The sequence below is a fragment of the Vulpes lagopus genome, chromosome 1 (assembly GCF_018345385.1).
Source record: "Vulpes lagopus strain Blue_001 chromosome 1, ASM1834538v1, whole genome shotgun sequence".
Taxonomy (NCBI): domain Eukaryota; kingdom Metazoa; phylum Chordata; class Mammalia; order Carnivora; family Canidae; genus Vulpes; species Vulpes lagopus.
In genome coordinates this window covers 92325929-92341182 of record NC_054824.1, presented here as the reverse complement: position 1 = coordinate 92341182, position 15254 = coordinate 92325929, and positions in this window count along the sequence as shown.

Here is a 15254-nt window from a genome sequence, read left to right as displayed (position 1 = left end):
GGTATTTCTTTGTTTAAATTTCTCCCTGGTAATATTCCATATTAGATATTTGGAATGATTTGTCATATGTAAAATATTACACTAGAACTAAGGTCAAACTTGCTGCCTGAAAGTTTTTTAGATGCTTAAATTAGCTCTCACTTTTCACTGTTTTATGGGTGAAAATATCCTATTTGGGGAGCTGCTTCCCCCTATTATCCTTTGAATTTATATACAGCTGCATGTTAAAACTTAAAAACAATTTCAATCAAAACCAGACTTCTCTATAATGACTACGAATGTAAAATAAATAGAAATATTGAAAGACTTGGTCTGGCTTGCCTTTCTTTCTTTCTTTCTTTCTTTCTTTCTTTCTTTCTTTCTTTCTTCTTCCTTTCTTATTTTTTCTATTGGCACAGAAATAATTTGGCTGCAAACCATCTCATCTCTATAGCATGCATGACTATTTTGTCCATTACTGTTCAATTGAAAAAAGAAGAATGTTTAAAAATAGAAACAGGAAGGTGACTTTTGATTTTAGATGGAGAGTCTCCTTTGTGGCACCTGGGCTTAAAAATCATTGTTGAAAAATAGTTCACTAATCTCAGGGGTTTGAGAAAGAAGAAAGGATGAAGAACCTCAGAGAGATGTGCAGGGCCAGAATCATGCATGGTTGGCCAGTGCTTTCTCTCTGGTCCTTTACATACCGTGATGAAGAATACCTGGAAAATGCTGTGAGAGGTGAAGTCATTTACCCAATGGTCAGGCATTTAATGATAGGGTTCCAGAGGAACTATAGGCCTAAAGATTAAGCTTTAGGGTAGTTGACCAAAGAGAAAGATTAGAAACAAAACAATAAAAACCTAAATATACTAAATGCTACAAATCTTCAATAGTACTTAATCTAAATGGATTAATGTGGCTTTCTGTTAGATTAGCCCTCCAATAATAATAATATCTAAACAAAATTTTAAAAATATAACACACTAAAGAATGAACAAAAGAAGCAAAAACTAGAAGGGATTTGATCCTTGAAGAAAAGGAAATACACGTAGTTCAGGGTAGGACTAGTTACATGGCTTTTCTTATTGAGAACATTCCTAAAGTCTGTACAGAGCTGGCAAACAGAACTCCAGTTTTTATTTCATTTTATTTTACTTTTCTTTGCTTTTTATTTAATTGTTTGAGGCATCAAATGATAGTCTGGGGCTACCTAAACAGACAAAATTCAAAGGAAGAAATCCCATAAAGGATCCACAGTGGAGGAAGACCCAAAATTATCCTATAATTTTCCCTTACATTCTTGACTGACGACTTAGTGGCAAACATGTAAGGAAGACTTGAGGACCCTGCAGGAAAATAACAGCTAGAAAGCTGGAAGAATTGAGCAGAGTTTTCAAGGATTTCCCATTGTATGAGAGTCTGGAGTGTGAGTTCTTCCATGTTAGAGCGGCTTGGTAAATACCTCAGGTGTGACAAAGACTCACTCTAATAAAAACAAGTCTACACAAGTTCAAAGTGATCAGTAAATAATTTAACTATCTGATATAACAAAAAGTAACATCCATCATAATATCACAGAATCAACAGTCTCTACAATTAGGATTTCCAGGGGAAAAAAATAGCAGGTAATTACTTAAACAGAAAAAATATGGCCAGTTATCTGTCTCTTTCTCTCCTCCTCTCTCTCTCTCTCTCTCTCTCTCTCTCATACACACACATACACACACAGAGTCAAAACAGATATGATGTGACTAAGATATTGGACCTAGCAGACAAGGAATTTAAAGTAGCTATTACAACTAGGTTTAATGTAGTAAACTAAAAATATATCTATAATGAAAAAAATAGTAAATCTTAGTAGAGAAATGGAAACTATAAAAAAAAACTAAATGAAGTTCTAGCATGGAAAATTATATGATATGAAAATTTTCCTTAATGGTCATAAAACCAAGTTGGAGAAAAAAGAGACCTGATCAGTAAAATTAAAGAGAAGTTATTAGAAATTAGTTAATCTGAAAAATTGAGAAATAAGAGATTAAATAATAAAATTCAGGTTCCCAGTGACCTGTAGAACAATATGTAGTAGCCTAAGACATATGAAGTAGAGTCCTAGAAGGAAAGAGAAAAATAAAGGGGTGGGAGGTGGGAGGGATAAAAAATTTGTTCCAAGAAATAACCAAAAGTTTCACAAGTTTTGTGAAAATACCAAATTTGCAAGTTCATACCTAAATTAATGCCAAACTAGACTAATACAAAGAAAACCACACTGAGGTATATTATTGTCATAACACTGAAAATCAAACACGGAGACAAAACCTTGAAAGCAGCCAGATATAAAAAGTCAAATTACACAAGGGGAAATAAATACATGAATGAGTGCTAGCTTTTACCAGAAACAGTAAAGGCCAAAAGATAAGGAAACAATATCTTTGAAGTCCTATAAATATATCAACTCAAATTCTTTTTTCCATATAAAATACACTTCAAAAATTAAGGAGAGACAAAGTTATTTTCAGATAAGTAAAAGTAGAGAGAATATATCACCATCAAATATTAAATCTGAATTTAAAAATGCAACAGGGAGTATACAGGTTAAAGGTAAATGTACAAGATGAAATATAAACTCACAAAAAGAAGCAGAACTGGAAATTATAAAAAATATGTGAGTAAATATAAAAACAAAACTCTTCATTTCTTTAAAAGGTCTATGCTTGTTCAAAGCTAAAAAGCTACAGCATTATATTGTTAGAAATTTGATATATGTAAGTATAAAATATATTAAAACAATAGCACAGAAGACAGGAGGACAAAGTGGTACAATATTAACTTTAAGTACACTCTGATAAGTTAAGGACACATATATAATCCCTACAGCAACCAGTAGAAATAACACAAAGATATATAATTTAAAAATAGTTGGAGAAATCAAACTAGAATATTAAACTGGAAATATTAAACTCATTTTTTTAAGGGAAGGAAAGAAATAGCAGAGAGGAAACAACACAAGAGATGGGACATATAGAAAAAATGGTATAATGATAGACTCAGTTTAAGATGAATCAATAATTAGACTAAATGTAAAGTTCTAAACACTCCAATTAAAAGACACAAATTGTCTGTGACAAATGAGACAAGAATATACAATGGGGAGAAGACAGTCTTTTCAATAAATGATGTTAGGAAACCAGGACAGCTACATGTAAAAGAATGAAACTGAACCACATTCTTATACCATGCGCAAAAATAAATTCAAAATGGATCTAAAAAACCGAAATGTGAGACCTGAAACCATGAGGCTCCTTAAAGAAAACACAGTCAGTAATCTCTTGGATGTCAGCCTCAGCAATAAATTTATGGGTATCTCTTCATGCAAAGGAAATAAAAGCAAAATAAACTATTATGACTATATGAAAGTAAAAAGCTTTTGCATGGCAAAGGAAATTATCAACAAAACAAAAATCCAACCTACTGAATGGGAGAAGATATTTGCAATGATATATCTAACTGGGGACTAATATCCAAAATTTACAAATAAATTACATAACACCCAAAAAAACCCAACTAGAAAAGGAGCAGAAGGTCTGGACATTTTTCCAAACAAGACATACAAATGGCCACCAGACACATGAAAAGATGCTCGACATCACTATTTTTCAGGGAAATGCAAATAAAAACCACAATATTAACTTTTACCACTTAGAATAGTTAGTATCCAAAAGATTATAAATAAGTGTCGGTGAGGATGTAGAACAAAAGGAACCCGCATGCATTGCTAGTGGAATTTAAATTGGTGTAACTATTTTGGAAAACAGTATGGAGGTTCCTAAAAACAAGAAAACAAAAAAATAAAACAAAAACCAAAAAATAACCATATGATTCAATAATTCTATTTTAGGATATTTACCCAAAGAAAACAAAAACACTAATTCAAAAATATATCTGCACTGCTATGTTTACTGCAGCATTATTTACAATAGCCAAGATATGGAGCAGTCAAAATGTTCATTGAGAGATGGATGAATGAATAAAGAAGTGGTGCGTGTATATATAATGGAATATTACTCAGCGATCAAAAAGAATGAAATCCCGCCATTTCCTGTGAACAACCTAAAAGGTATTATGCTAAGTGAATAAATCAGACAGAGAAAGACAAACATGGCATGATTTCACTTATATGTGGAACCTTAAAAAGAAAAACAAAAAGAAATGAACAAACAAAAATCAAACACACTCTAAATTATAGAGAACAAACTGATAGTTGCTGGGGGAAGATGGGTGGGGGATGGGAAAAATAGATAAAAAGTATTAAGAGGTACACACTTCCAAAAAAAAAGAGGAGAGATTCTTAGATTTTAAAGGGAAAGCAAAATCCAAGTACATGCTGCCATAAGAAAGGCATTTTATTTATTTATTTATTTTTAGATTTTATTTATTTATTCATGAGAGACAGAGAGAGAGAGGCAGAGACATAGGCAGAGGAAGAAGCAAGCTCCATGTAGTGAGCCTGATGTGGGACTCAATCCCAGGACTCCAGGATCACGCCCTGAGCTGAAGGCAGGCACTTTAACTGCAGGTGTCCCAAGAAAGGCATTTTAAATATGAAGACTGGTTAAAAGAAAAATATATACTGTTCAAATATCAATCATAAGAAAATTGAAGTACTTCTATTAAGACAAATGATGAGTTCAAAACAAAAATATTGCCAAAATTCAGAGAAACATTTTATATCAATAAAAGAGTGAATTCATCACTAAGGTATGATATTCCTAAACATGTAATACATAATAGCAAAGCTTCAAAATGCAAGAAGCAAAAAAACCCCAGAAATTAAATGACAAATAGATCCATCCACAGTCACAGCTGAAAGTTTGCATGCTTCTCTTTCAGTAATTGATAGAACAGCTAGACAAAAAACTAGAAAGTTCATAAATTTCAACAATAATATCAAACTGTTTGTCCTGACATTCATAGAACACTTCAACTAACAGAAGCAGAGAATCATCTTTAAAAATGCACATGAGGGGGTGCCCGGGTGGCTCAGTGGATCAAGTGCCTTACTTCGGGTCAAGTTATAGTCTCAGGGTCCTGGAATCAAGCCCTGCGCAAGGCTCCCTGCTCAGTGGGGAGTCTGCTTATCCCTCTGCCCCTTCCTCTACTTGTGCTCTTTTCCTCTCTCCCTCAAATAAAATCTTTAAAAATAAATAAATAAATAAAAATGCACATAACATGTTCAGCTGAGATAAGCCATATCTGTGCAGTAAATCTTAAGCTGCAAAATGTTCAAAATTACCTTATAACCAAACTTAACAGTATAGGGAGGCCTGGGTGGCTCAGTCAGTTAAGTGGTGCACTCTTGATTTTGACTCAGGTCAGGATCTCAGGATCCTGGGATCCAACCCTGGCATCCGGCTCCATGCTCAGTCTGAAGTCTGCTTGAAATTCTCTCTCCCTTCCCCTGTGTCCTCCCACCTACTCTCAGTCTCTCAAATAAATAAATCTTTAAAAATTTTCAATCAGTAGAAATTAAAAACAAAGTTAATTTTAAAAATAACATATCTAAAAGCTTCAAATATAAGGAAATTAAACAATCTATACTGTATTTAATTTATACTCACCTAAGAAGAAAACATATTTTGGCTTAATAATTAATAATAAAAAGTATAGTATATTTAAATTGCTAAAATAAAACACTTGGAAGGAAATTCATACCTTCAAAAACTTATACTAGAAAAGCTAAAGGTCAAAATCAATGACTTAAATTATTACTTTAGGAAATTAGAAAAAGAGTAAGTTATACATAAAGCAAGTAGGCAAAAGGAAATAATAAAAATAAGAACAGAACTTAAAGAAATAGAAAGCAAAAAAAAATAAAAATAAAAAAAATAAAGAAATAGAAAGCAAAAATAGGTAAGCCAGTCCAGAAATTAAGAAAGAAAACACAAATTTACAAGTAAGGAATTAAAAGGAAATGACACTACAGATACTAAAGACATTAAAATTATAATAAGGAAATACACTGAACAATTTCAAGACAAATTCAGAGTCATGAAATAAGTGGAAAAATATTTCAAGAATAAATTATGACAATCTTACAAAAAATCCTTCAGAAAACAGGAAGTACACTTTCCAACTCATTTTCTGACACCAGCATTAACACAGATGCCAAAATTTGGCAAAAATATTGCCACAAAAAATTAACAAGGCAGGAAACAACAAATGTTGGAGAGGATGCGGAGAAAAGGGAACCCTCTTACACTGTTGGTGGGAATGGGAACTGGTGCAGCCACTCTGGAAAACTGGGTGGAGGTTCCTCAAAGAGTTAAAGATAGACCTGCCCTAAGACCCAGCAATTGCATTGTTGGGGATTTACCCCAAAGACACAGATGCAATGAAACACTGGGACACCTGCACCCCGATGTTTATAGCAGCAATGTCCACAATAGCCAAACTGTGGAAGGAGCCTCGGTGTCCATCGAAAGATGAATGGATAAAGAAGATGTGGTTTATGTATACAATGGAATATTCCTCAGCAATTAGAAATGTCAAATACCCACCATTTGCTTCAACGTGGATGGAACTGGAGAGTATTATGCTGAGTGAAGTAAGTCAATCGGAGAAGGACAAACAGTGTATGTTCTCATTCATTTGGGGAATATAAATAATAGTGAAAGGGAATATAAGGGAAGGGAGAAGAAATGTTGGGAAATATCAGGAAGGGAGACAGAACATAAAGACTCCTAACTCAAAAAAAAAAAAAAAAAAAAGACTCCTAACTCTGGGAAACGAACTAGGGGTGGTGGAAGGGGAGGAGGGCGGAGGGTGGGGGGGAATGTGTGATGGGCACTGAGGGAGGGCACTTGACGGGATGAGCACTGGGTGTTTTTCTGTATGTTGGTAAATTGAACACCAATAAAAATTAATTTATTTAAAAAAAAATATTGCCACCAAAGAAAATCACAGACCAAAATCCCTCATGAACATGAAAACAAAAATATTTAACAAAATATTAACAAATGAAATTTAGGAATACACAAAAAGTAATACATCAAGTTTTTTTTTTTTAATTAATTTTTATTGGTGTTCAATTTACCAACATACAGAAAAACACCCAGTGCTCATCCCGTCAAGTGTCCACCTCAGTGCCCGTCACCCATTCCCCCAGGAACATGATTGGTTAAATATTTTTAAATTAATGTAATTAATCATATAAACGATATACAGAGAAGAGAATCACATAATCATTCTAGTTTCAAATGAAGCACTTGAAAAATTCAACACCAGATTTTTATTTAAAAACAAAAACAAAAAAAAACAAAAAAAAAAAAAAACAAAAAAAAAAAAAAAAAAAAAAAAAAAAAAAAAAAAAAAAACAAAAACAAAAACTCAGAAATCTAGGAAAAGGGAAAATTCATTATTAATAATTGGCACCCATGAAAGTCTTATACCTAGCATCTCACATATAATTTTAATGTGAAATATTGTACACTTTTACCCTAAGATTGGGAAAAATAAATATATTGGTTTTTTTCATTATTTTTATGATACACGTAGCTAATAAAATGCAATAAAAAAGACATGAACATTATAAATGAAAAATTAAGCTTCTATGTTTGCTAAGTGTTTATATGCAAAGTCCTAAGAAACCCACCTAAAACAAAACAAAACAAAAACTATATTAGAGTTTTAGGGCTGCCCTAGTAAAATACCACAGACTGAGGAGCTCACATAGCAAAAATTTATTTTCTCACAGTTAAAGAGACTAGAAGTCCAAGATCAAGATGTGGGCCAGTTTAGTTTCTCAGGAGGCCTCTCTTCTTGGTTTGGAGATGGCCGTCATCTCCTTGTGGCTTCACGTGGTCCTTTGTGTATGCACCTCTGGCGTTTCTTTGTGTGTCCAAATTTCCCTTTCTTACAAGGATACCAGTCAGATTGGATTAGAGCCACTCTACTTACCTAATTTTAACTTAATTACCCACCCCCCACTTTAAGGCTCTATCTCCAAATACAGTCACATTCTGAGGTCCTGGGCATTATTCTTCAACATATGATTTTGAGAAATCATAATTCAGCCCATAACAAGAACAAATAAATTAATTTACCAATTTTAGATATGCATGATAAATATACAAAATTCAATGATATTTCAATATAGTAGCAGCAAAAAAAGAGATTTTTAGAGAACAAAAATGTCATTTATAATAGCATTAAAACCAAAACATCCAAAAAAAAAAAAAAAAAACCAAAACATCCTTACATAAAAATTAGCAACAATATGCACTATGACCCTGAAAGATAATGAACTACTCATATACACACCATGGATGAATGTGTCCAAGTGGGCACCACAACAAGATGAATCTTAAAAATATTATGGTGACTGAAAGGAGCCAGACATTAAAAAAAAAAAGTATATAATATATTATTCTATTTATATGAGGTTCAAGGAAAGGAAAATCTACTCTATGGTGACACAAATCAGAACAACGTTTACGTATTTGGTTGCAATTGCCTTGAAGGAGGGTGAGGAAGTTTTCTGAAGTGATTTGTATGTTCTATGTCTTGGCTGTGTGGTGATTACGCAGATACATACATTTATCAAAACTCATTGAATCATATACTTAAGATGTGCACATTCACTACATATAAATTTTAAGTCAAGTGTGTGTGTGCGTGTGTAAAATTGGAGTAACATACAATTTCCAAGGAGGTGATATACTATAAAAAAATCAGAGCTTCAGCTTTGAAGTCGTACAAAGAGAATTTTGATTCCTCTGGCACCTATTACGTTGTAACCCTGGGTGATTTACATAACTAGTTCTGACCCTGTGGTCTCCAGTGAAAAAACTAGGAGTGATCATAATATCCACCATATAGAATTATTGTGGTTTATATAATATAATAATATAATATAATATAATATAATATAATATAATATAATATAATATAATATATGGAAAAGGTTGAGGGCAGGGACTAGCATATAGGATATGCTGAAAACAAATAAAAAATTGTCCCAATTAAGGTACAACAGAATTTTTCAAAAACTAAAGTAGTGGTTTCATGTTTAGACTGAATTGTCTTCTCTGAGGTACAACACATGATGATACCCACGTGTGAGGACAGAGAGATGAACGAAGGATAAAAGAATAACAGCAAATATGCTGCTCCAGTTAAGGCATAATGCTGACAGGAGCATCACCGAAGGAGACTGAGGAACTCAGTGCCATTTCATACTGTGCAGATGAAATGAGGTGCAACTATGCAAACTTAATTGGTGTCTGGTATTGTGTAAACCCTGGTATTGAGTAAACCCCTCAGTAAGTGGTCAAGAAGAATTTGTTTGTATTCTCATTCAACTTTTTCCTTTTCTTTTCTTTTCTTTTTTTTTTTTTTTGAGATTTATTTATTTACTATTTGTTTGAGAGAGAGAGACAGAGAGAGAGAGAGCAGAGAGGAGAGGGAAAGACAAACTCAAGCAGACTCCAGGCTGAGCAGAGAGCCTCATGTGGGACTGCATCCCAGGAACCTGAGATCACGACCTGAGCTGAAACGAAGAATCAGACATTTAACTGACTACACCACCGAGGTGCTCCTACATCCAATTTTTTCTGAAACACAAATACCAATAAACATAAAAAAGCTTTCTAAAAAAAATATTTTATTCAGAAAATACACCACATAAAACCATTCCCTAATAGTTTATTCCAATTAGCTGGTATTAATAATCTCACAAGATGTATTTGGAGCAGATTATTAAATCTTATTTATGCAGTGACCTTAAAAATGTTACCCCATCCTATAAATCCATATATCTGAATGAAAAATGTTTGTCTTTAGTTACTCAGTTATGGCTATTACATTTTATTTTCCCCCAAACCAAAGCATTTTAATCATCTCTATTGCTTTCCAATTTATTATCATTTGTTTATCTAGTTCTAAATGTATGTGACAATGTTCCAATCTCAGCTAATTTTAATTAGCTTTTGAATTTTAAAGTCACTGAAAACTTTGTCAAAGTTATGCTGAAGAGTTACTGCTGGCTTTAATATAATTATATTTCTATCCATTTAGAAATTCTCTTAATTATGCTGCTTATCTGAGGGTTATTTTGAGTGTGTGATTTCGACATAATTCCTTTTATTTCCATCTCGACAAAATGATTAAACGTGTTCTCTATCATAGATATGGTCAACTTTTGATCATTTATAAAATAAATTTGAGGGCTCTAGATTATTAGTATTTTCACTTTTTAATTTTTTAGTCTTTTTTTTAATTTCTCCAATACTGATTTATTTTAATAATCAACCGAATCTTTCCAAGACAAGGGTCAGGGAAAAATCAAGTGGAAATAATATATTTAAAAAGTCATTTATAGCTTTTACTGCTTACCCAGAGACCTTTTAAATAATAATGGAAAAAAATGAAAACTATCTTAAATTTTCTTGATCATAGCATAATTTGAAGAAGGTAGGTAGAAAATAAAGAAACTTTGGATACATCTGTCAAAAGCCACATATAATTTCTCAATACTAATCCATTAAAATTGAAATAATTACCAGTCTTGGCTTTGGAAACATTTCATGAACAGATAAAGATGATGTAGGATACAATTAACAGGGTTTTTACATACAAACATAACAAACTGAGATTTCTGAGGACAACAGTTGCCATTCTATTCCTAACCATGTAGGTATAGGCCCTGAAATCATTTTTATATCAGCATACTTAATTTTTTTTCCTTTATAAAAAGTGTTAAATATGTTAATTTTTGTATACAAAAGTCAAATTTAGCCCAGACCTGGAATGAAATTCCACATATTCTATTTTATTGTAACTCAAATTAATTGTAGAGTTTTTAAAGTTTTATTGAACATTGCTAGTTTTTTTTTCTTCCATATATACTGATCAATTTTAAACTTTTCTTAGTTTGTGGCAAAGGATGAGTAAGACAAAGATGTTCTTTCCTTATGATATTATATTTATCTACAGCATACCTCAATTCAACTGTTTTTATGAGCATTACTACGCTCAGAATTTTGATATAAAAGGACTAGATGTTAAGTTTAAAAATCTGATAAATGTCCTTCTTTGTTGTTAATGTTTATTTTTTCATGTTTTGGTTTCAGCTACTTTGCACTAAGAAAGAATATATATGCATTTCATTTACATGGCCCCTTCATAGGAAGACGTCACCATTACACCTTTACTGTAAAAGGATAAATTTTGAAAGATAAAATCATGGCTTGCGTACAAAACTAATGCATGTCAAATACTACATTTAAGTCATCAATAGAAAACCAATAAAATGTTACACTTCTGTCAACAAAAAGGAATTTAAAATGTCTCTGCCTCTCTCTCTATGTGTGTCATAAATAATCTTTAAAAAAATAAAATAAATAAAATAGAATACTCCCATATAAAGGCAATCAGGAATCTGAAATGAATTTACAAATAGATATAAAACTAGTCAGTGTCTATAGGGTAATAATCAATTACATTCAACCTGACACATTTTGTTTGAATTTCCGTGGACAGAAATTACTTGCATTCTTACCAATTTTCTGAAAGTAGCTTGGAAATATAGTTCAGTAAAAACAAAAGATAGAGATAGCTGGAAAGGGTACACTAGATAGAGCAACTCATAATCTTGTTTGCCCATTTCAGTCTTTCACAGTTCTTCCTGACACTATAATACCTCCTTAAAAGTCTTAAACTCCTTAACCTTGTGTCCTAATTAGAGCTGAAATTCATTGCTTTAGTTTTGAAGACTCTAGGTAGTGATAACATGGCACTTTACAACTCCCACAGAGATTATAGAGTATATTGGAAAACAGAAGTAGCTTCCTAGATATAAGAAAGAAGATAAGATTTTGAAAGCCCCTACTCTGGGTAAAAACAAAGGTTCCTAGGGGGAAAGGTGATAGGTGCTAAAGGAGTAGGAAACTAAACACAATGATTTGACAGTACAGACCAAAGATCTACACTGGGTCCATGTCAGCAGATAACATGGCTATGAGGAACAGCGCCTACTCATGCAGAGCAGCAGAGCCAAAGATGGGAGTAGACAACCAGTGAGGAGCAGAACATTGTACCCAGTGATTGCCGTGAAATGGACTGCCATGACTGCAGGCTAGGAATAGGCCCTATTTCTATCCAGATCTACACAAGCCCAAAGTTCTTGAATGATGTGAATGGGAGGGATCTTAAAAATGCCTGATACTGGATTGGGCACCTGGGTGGCTCAGTTGGTTGAGTGGGACTCTCGATTTCAGCTCAGGTCATGATCTCAGGGTGGTAAGATCCAGCCCCTGTGACCAGCTCACACTGGGCTCTAAGAGAATCTTAAAGATTCTCTCTCCCCGTCCCTATCTACCCCTCTTTAAAAAAAAAAAAAAAAAAAAAAAACCTTATACTGGATTTCTAGTCTAACCTCAGGCTGGATTTAATTTGACTTATAAAAATAGACTAATGTGATAGTTCTGGAACTGAAATAGAATATTCTCACTATAATGTTAAGCCGTTGGTTAGCGGCATTACAAGAAAGGATTATTTGTTCTGCATTTGCTTTTATTTTCACAGCTGATTTAGCACAGATTTCTTACTTCAGAAATGTGAAGATAGGAAATATAATACTAAAACGTAATTATATTATGGAGTGCATGTGGCAAACTGCTTCCTAAAAACCTCGCGATTTTAGAATTTGTTCTAATAATTTCAAGATCAGAAATTAGTAATCTGTTAAGGAAATTCAATGCTGTGTGTGAATGAATGAGCTTTTCCTACCAGTCTGTGAAATTTTCATCAGTCATAACTTCACTGAAAGAGATTTTACCTATAGAAGAGCCAACACATTCCTTTTATAGATATTTCAGGAAACAACATGAGTTATCAGAATAATATTATCACCCTTAAACAGATCATAACATCATTTATATCTATCCAAACACTTAATGGTTGACTCATACATCTATTTAATAGCTACTCATCCAGTGATTTCTAGGTGCCAGACAGTGTCCTGGGGACATAGCAATGAATTGAACAGGGCAAGTCCCTGCTTTCATAGAGCTAGTATTTCAGTGAGGAGGGGCAAAAAGGAAATAAATTATATGGAAAAAAAATTAAGTATGTAAAAGGGATGTGAGTACCAAGGCAATGGAGAATAAAATTTATTGAAGCGGTCAAGGAAGGATTTAATGGAAAGATGTCAACTGAGCAAAATTCTAAGACTGTAGATATAGAGATATATGTAGATTGCTAGGAAAAGAAATTTGCAGAAGAGGGATGAAACCCCAAAACTAACAGCAACAACAAAACAACATATATCCCAAGGAAGGAGGATGGAGTGTGTCTGGAATGTTAGGAAGAGCAAAAGGTATGGCTGGAGCTGACTGAGAGGAGAGCAGTAGGAAATATTAAAGAGAGACATCAGAGCTCACACTATACACACTATTGTAAGGACTCTTAAGTCAGAAGAACTGATGATAGCTGTTTAATTCCAAGACTCCCAGACATTTACACAAGTATTAATATCCAATATATTGTGTTTAAATTTGGTGATTATAAAATATTAACATGTGGCATTAAATTTGCAAGTTATTAAATTGTGCTGTATGTTCAGTTGCTGTAACTGAGATCTAAATTATCAGTGATTAAAATAAGGTAAATGTTTATCTCTCTCGCATAAAAGTCTAGTCATAAGCAAATAGGCTGGCAGGATGGTTCTATGGTATCAGGGACCCAAGTTCCTACTAACTTCTCTGTCTTTGGGATTTTGCCCTTGTCAATAGCATCCATAACGCTACTCTTGTGAGTGGGATAGGGAAAAGGGAAATGTAAGGTTAAGGCTTTTCCTATAAGGGGTAACCAAGCAGTTATACAAATCATTCCTTCCCCATTGAAGAACATTTAGTCACAGAGCTGCCTATAACTGAAAGGGAGACTGGGACATGTAGCCTTTATTCCAAGTGGTCACGTGCCAAATTAAAATTAGGGGGATAAGAAGATAATGGGTATTAGAGAACAAGTAGTTGTCTTTAGTTTAAGCAGATTTAAATAACACTTTAATTTTGAGGTGATTAAACATCTTTAAAAAGTGTGATATAAAGGAAAAAGTACCTAACAAAAGACCAAAGGATGTTAATTCTACTCCAAATCTAAGAATTAGCTAGCAACCTTGAATCGAAAACTTAACTTCTCTTATAGTCAGTATGTCATCTGTAGCATTGAGCTGAAAATATTCTGCTGTACCTAAACAAAAGATTCTCCTCCAAATTTTAGAAAAGTCACTTTTATCAAATGCATAGTAATTATAAAACACTGAAACTTGTACAGTGATATGAAAACTCAAAAGAAGGAATATCTGGCCTCTAGCCAAACACCAGATATGTCTCTTAAAAGCCAATACAACTTCTCTTTATCCTTGAAAGTTTAAAAAAAATGAAAGTCAAGGTGAAAATAACTTCTATCTTTGTCCAGATGGAACTCTATGATTGCCTCACTGACAAGGGACAATGACCAGGCTGAATGGACCACAGGATAACTGGCTGACTTCCCTGAAGTCATAGGTGATACACAAGCTAGATAACCTCCCAGGATAGAGATAAGGAATGAGCACAGCCAAGGAGTCCATTGCCACTATACTCATTCAAGGAAAGTCATTGGTTGCAAATGTGCAGGAGAACTCAAAGAAGTGCTTTACTTGGGTTTGTAAGTCACAGCAGAAAGGAAGATTATCTGTCATGTGTTACGTCTTTCCAGGGATGTGTAGTTCTGGTGTCTTGCCACCACATTTCTAATGCTAGAAAAACATTCATTCACAGGGCCAAAGCCAGTGATGCCAAAAGCTGGGTCCTTTATTCCTCTCTCCATGAGCATACTATAACCTCCTCTGGAAATGGAGAGAGGAAAGTTGTCATTCTTCATGGCGTGGCCACAGTCAAGGTTTCCAGGAAAGCCAGTTAACCTGGAAAACAGTATCCTGACCAAAACAAAGAAAACATATTCTAGCATCAACTGATGTTGTAATCTAACAAATTTTTAATAGAAAAAAAATGAAAGGAGAGGGCCTCACGAAACAAACAGAAAAACAAAAATATATGAAAACATCTCTCTAGGTGCTAACAACTGTAATCTATCTGAAACAATTACAGTGATTTGATGCTATACTTTCTGATTTCAATAACTTTCATTTTAACCTGCTGAGTGAAAAACATGATTAAAATAAATGATTAAAACATATACTGCAGTACGTAATTCAAATGCTCTATGAGAAA